We start from the raw sequence: 6,603 nt of genomic DNA on the forward strand, positions 1-6,603 counted from the left end.
GTTCTCGGGGTGAAGTTTTTCGTGAATTAATGGCTGAAAACCCACCAGATCAAGAGCATTTAAATCAAAATGTAAATCCTAATGTTCAACAAGAAGTGGTAGTGGATTAGTCAGTTACAAATCAACCGATCATGACTAGGTAGTAGTTCCATCAAAGAATATAACTGAGAATTCAAATCAAATGCTTGAATTAATTCAAGAGGTTGTGGGGTTGGTGCATCAATAGAGGGAGTTACGTCAGCAATATTGCACTCACTATCACAGAATCTTGGCCCATCCGATCATAGAAAGAGTATAGTAAAGTTCAAAAAAATTACCCCTCCAACCTGTAAAAGTACTGCTAGTCCCCAAGAGGCTGAGATTTGGATAGATGAGATGGAGAAAGCCTTTAGAGTTATGGAATGTACTAATGAGTAAAAGGTCATATTTGCTACATATATGCTTCGGGATAAAACTCATCATTGATGGAAGTCTGTGGAACATACTCTTAGTTTTGGTTATGGATCAGTTACATGGCATAGGTTTTGCACTGCTTTTTACTCCAAATATTTTCCTACTAGCCAACTAAGGGAATTGAAAAGAGAATTCCTTAATTTATTAAAAGGAGGAATGACTGTTGATGCATATAAAATATAATTTGATAAATTATCCTGATTCGCTCCCACCCTTATTACAGATGATGAGTCCAGGATGAGAATGTTTGAGGAAGGATTGAAACCACATATTCAAAGGGGTCTTGTTGTAGTGCACGATCTAGTAGACAGGGTTAAGAATATTGAAATCCAGAAGGAAACCCAAAATATAGAAGAAGAAAAGCCAAAGAAAAGAGGCAAAGAATTTGAGACTTGTCTTGAGCAAAACAAATTGAATTTAGGGGATCTATGAAATTTTGAGCAATTGAAGGTTCTGAATATTCAACTGATTTCCATCAGAAGAAACAAAGATTTCATGGTAAGGTTAATCAATAAGGCGGGCTTAAGTGTGTACTATGTGATGGTGTCCATAAGACTAAGACATGCAAGAAAGCAAATGGAGCTTGTTTCAAGTATGGTCAATAGGGCCATATAATGGCTGAGTGTCCACAAAATATTTTAGAATCTCAATTAATTCAGAACCATCGGTTCTTAGAACTCGATCATTTCAAACTTCGGCTGCTCAAACTCCTATTGCTCAGACTCAAGCAGCTCAAACATCTTTTCAAAAGTGATAGAAAGAGAATAGACCACTTAGGGCTGTGTTTATGTACTAATTTTGCAAGATGCACAAGCTTCCAATGTTGAAAGCTTGGAATAACCCAGCTTATGATATAGTATTAGGCTATATAGCATTAGGCTATGTAATAGTTTTGAATATGTTAACTAAGTTAAAGGTAAATTATGATAGGATATGTCTGAGGTAAGTTAGGAAGAAAAACTCAAAATTTTGTTCGAGTTTTATTGTAAATTACGGACCTTCTTAGTTTGAGTGAAAATTAATTTTTTGAGTCAAAAACTATTTAGAGAACTTGAAAAAATTTTGTGAGTTGGATCAGAGTGTGTAGCAGAAGTATGATGCACGGGTTAAATTATTTTAAAGTTTGTCGAAAATAATATTATATATTAATGAATGTGATATTTGGATAGATGATTTATGATTGTGTTAGTATGTGTGTGAAAATAATTGATAATTAAGATATATTAAATTTTGAAAATAAAATTTAATTAACGAAGGGGGATATGATATCCGGGCCCAGCCCCTATCCTTAAGCGGCACCGCCATGGGTGGTACGTGGCAGCAGTGGGAAAAAAAAAAAAAAAAAAGGAAGAAGCGAAGTGGGTGTGCGCCCTTGGAGCGGCCACGCTACAGGAAAAATAAATAAATAATAATAAAATAAGTGGCTGAACAGGGTAAGTGCCTTCTTATTTCATTTAACTCATTCCGCAGCCTCTCATCTCTATCTCTCTCTCTCTCTCCCCCCCCTTCCGTTTTTCCGTATCTCTCTCTCTCTCTCTCATTTTCTCTCCCGTGGATCTCTCCCTGTTACTCTCTCTCTCTCTTTCCACCGTATGTTCTCACTCTTCTGAATATATCTCTTTTCTTTCTACTCTGGGCTAGCTTCTGAGGGGCTTTGCTTCCTTCTGCTCCCACCCCATGATCAGGTCTACCTGTGATAAGAAGCAGGGTAAGGTTGATATCCATTTCCCCCATTGAAAATTAGAGATTGATCGGATTTTTGAGAATTTTAAAAATTATTTTGAATATTAGCGTGTCGTTGAGCAAATCCAATTGTTAGGTCTTGAAGCATTTATGTGTGTAACCAGATTAAACTTATCTTAATTCTTATCATTTGTGAGATAAGTGACTTAATACTTTTTGGCATGCTTTTAAAATAATTTAATAATTTTCATATCTCTTTAATTGAATAGTCCAGCATGCTACATTATTTTTGATTTATGAATAAATACATATTTTGATATTTTCACAAGTAAATGATTGGAATATATGATCTGCTCTGAGTAAGGATTTTACAAAAAACACGACTAAGTAACTTATGAAATCACTTTCGTATACATTTCGTATGGCTATGATCTATTCTGATCCCACAAATGGAGATTATATATTGGATCTGTCGATTTGTAATCTGAGAAACTAGTTTCCATACCACACCATCGGTAATTAGAATAGTGGACATTTATCTGATCCATACCACTGAGTTACGTGGCTATAGCTAAATATCGGAGCTAGTATTATTTTATGGAAAGCAAGTTTTGAAAAATAAAAGAAGTATTATTCTTTGATATTTGTTATTATTGAATTTTGCCCAGTCAGTAATATCTGTTTAATTTTATTATAAATTAATATACTTTGACTTATCTTGAAGTATTTTATTATTTACTGGGATAGTGTAGCTCATTATTGTTCTCTTTTTATTTTTCAGATTTTGATTTGAGAGAGCGCGCTAGTTATCCGAAGCATTTAGGAGATCTTAATTTGCAAGAATCAAGATTGTCATGTTATTAATTTAAAATTATTATAAAATAGTTAGATTTATCTATTTTTTAAGTCTGTCTTGCATATCTGTAGGGTCCATCTCACAGATATGCGGTGTCTGTTGCAAGCTCGGTTCGAGGCGCGACACCCAGCATAAAACAAGTCTTTAGGGTATAGCTAGAAAGAATTCAAGCTAATCAAAGTAGCTTAGTATTGGCTTGATCATAAGCTCATTTAACTATAGATTGCTAGGAAATGAGTTGAGCTCAAACAAATTCCGAAAGCTTGGCTCCTAAATCAGCAAAGCCTGGATTTTAAAAGCTTACAAAATATATGAAAGCTTGGTGTAGATCTTGGATGAGTCGAGTTCGAACACCTTCCATTAAGCTTAACTCACGTTCGACTCATACTCAATCAGCTCTTTTACATAGCGCTCAATTAGCATGGCTTGTTCACCCCCCAAGCCTCAGGTTGTGATGGATACGATGTTTAACACTCCCCAGAAATAATATAAGATACGATAAAAATATCCGTTAGAAATTAAAAAAAGTATTGAAGCTGATTTTTGGGAAGCCTAGGAGCTTTTCTATAAAAATCACAAAATTGGACGAGCTAGCAATACATAGTTTTCAAAGATCACTTGCAATAGAAGGGGACAAGATAAAGGTCTGTAAGACTGGTAAGCCTCCTTTATACCTGGTGACACGATATCTCACGTGACCACCGGAAAGAAATAAGCATGCCATTGTGTGGATGGATCCTTTGATCTCATGCAGGGATCGAAATGGGTCAGGTTCTGGTTGGGTTGAAACAGGTTCAAAAGAAATAGACCAATATGCAGGTGTCGAAATGGGTCGGATTTGTATTGGGTTGAAACAGATTCCTGTCAAAAAAACACCCAACCCATACTCATTCATAAAATGGATTGGTATCGGGATTGATAATTACTGACCTAAACTTAAAAATAGCCAACTTGAACCAGTATTGGTTTGGGTGGGTTCATGCGGATTGAAAGTTGGAGTTGGGTTTTGCCGGCCTTAATAATCTTACCGTCCTAAAATATTGAATTTGAAACTTTGATGAATGCTTGATCGTCCCACCAATATCCATAAAATTTTGCTATGGTACTCTATAAATATTATTTTATTATAAAAAATATTTAAAATATTTTACTATCATATTTTTATAATTTTATTATTTTTCTAAATATAATATTTTATTTTTAAAATTTTTCTTCTTGTTCTTCGTAATTTCTTTTGGCCGGCCGTCTTTCCACCGCCACCCACTGCCCCCCATCCTCCTCCTTCGCCCGCCCTCCCCTCATGACATCACTCACGGCTTCTCCACTCCCATCCGAACCCCCGATGCCACCCGCAACTCCTCCGCCCCTCCTCTCCCACCCCTCCATAGCTCCTCCGCCTTATGCCCCCCAACCTCCACCGTCGGCTTTCCCTTCACCAGGTGCCGGTGGCTTCTGTGCACCCACCACCCCCCCTCCATTTTCACCCAGCATGCACTCGCGATTTTACCCCTGCATCGATGGGTTTTACAGCCTACCACTCCCCCTCCTCAACCAACCCCTCTCTCCGACATTCAGGAATTCTGCAACCAACCCCCATCCACAAGCACTGGTGGCTTCTGCACGCCCACAACCCCCACCCAGCACGTGCTCGCAGTCTCCCCCCAACCCCACCTCTGTCGACCACCCTCTTCGATGCTAGGGCTTCTCCGACCCCCCTCCTCCCATGCACGGATCCTTCGATTCTAACCTCCCCTCACAACCCTGTCCTGCACACGCCCACATTTCCCACCGCCACCCCCATCCACGAGCTCCCTATTTGAGATGCTTGTGGTTCTTCCAACCTCAATGCCGAAGGCTTCACGGCCCCTCGTCTAGTGTGCGTCTGCAACTTCTATATGCCACCATCTCTCTACCCACAGCTCCCTCATCTTAGTGGTCATGATGAAGATTTTTTTAAAAAAAATTAATTTAATAATAATATAAAATAATTTTAATTTTTAAAATATTTATTATACTAATTATATACTTGGATGACTTATTGAGTTGAAATTCACATGATTCGTAATTAATTTGATGATCAAAAATAAATAAATAATAATAATAATTAAAATATTTTTTAAAGTACCTCAGCAAAATCCATGCCCATATATCGGATAACACAGAGGTAGGGTTAACAAAGTCAATCAAGTAGGTGAATTTTATATGCAACCCACGTACGGGTCTCGAATCTGGAAACCGCGGCAGGAGATTTTGGAATGCATCCCGACAACAGTGGCACGACGTCGGGCCCACCAACGAACGTCGAGCAAAGCGTCTCACCCCCGGGTCAACATCTTCCACAATACACTTAAAAAATAGTTTTCCATAAAAAAAATAATACTGTGTATTATATATTGCAATTCTCCAGGGAATCCTAAATCTGGTGGTAGGTGATGGTCCAACCTGAAGTTTTCATGCCTGAAATGGCAACTAGTGTAGGGTTTACGTCTATATTTAATCTATTTGACAAAGGGCTCGGTCTAGCCAGCTACGGCATTGAGCCTGTTCAACTTTATGATTTAAAACCATCCGTGAGAAAGAAAAAAGTAGACATTACATATCAACTAGATTTTATAAGCCAAAAGTTCCTATGAGTTCCTTTTTTTTTTGGTTTCTTTTAAATCATCTTTTATTTAGCCATACGTATATCCTGGCCAACTAGGGAATGTGGTCTAGATTTTGAGTATAATCAAGCTAAGATTTTCTCTGCCTTCATGTTTCGTCTTCTTGACAATCCCAGCTCTATAGAAACAGCTCAAGAACCTACACGTTTCCCACATAACTTTGGCCAAGGGAGCCATAACAAAATACATGATATTGCTGTTTCTGCTTTACAAAAAGTTGTGGCGGTTGTTTTTGAAAGCAGCAATTCAAAAAGAAATTATTGACACCCCCCCACCCCACACACACACCCATATATTAGACTGTCCAATAACAAATGAGTATATTAAAGTACACAATTATCCATAATTAAAAATTTTAAATGATAAAAAGTTTCACTGCTAACTATGATTGGTCAACCAATAGTTTCTACTGTTTTGAATGGGAAAAGATCCATTCTTTTGGATGGTGCAATGACTTGTTATTGGATGGTCTAAGTTATACATGGTTGAATCATTCTAACTAATAATTTCTCCGATTAAGATAGGTGAACCTCTGTAGAACATTGAACTAGACCAATTAAAGAAGGCCAGACAGGCAAAATCACGTATCAGTTACTTAAAAGTAGATCAAGAGCTAAACTCCATACGGGTAAGGTGCAGGTCTAGCATATTTGAACCAAACTCAGCTGAGACCAATGAGCCATTATATTCTCTACTAAAACCAGTTCATATGTTTACCTTATAACAACAAATAACATATAACTTCACTTATAAAACAGCCGTGCCGGTCATAAACAGGTTTGACTTGTAAAACTATACCTTGGTTTTATATAGCTTCATCTAAACTCTATAACTATTTTACACCTAAGCCGACAGCAGTCCCAGAATGAGTTTAGATCACTAAGAACAAAACCCCAACCCAACTCAAAAAGGAAAATGGATAGATTGGATCTAGAAATGTGATGAACT

This window comes from Elaeis guineensis, chromosome 1 (genome assembly GCF_000442705.2).
Source record: "Elaeis guineensis isolate ETL-2024a chromosome 1, EG11, whole genome shotgun sequence".
NCBI lineage: Eukaryota > Viridiplantae > Streptophyta > Magnoliopsida > Arecales > Arecaceae > Elaeis > Elaeis guineensis.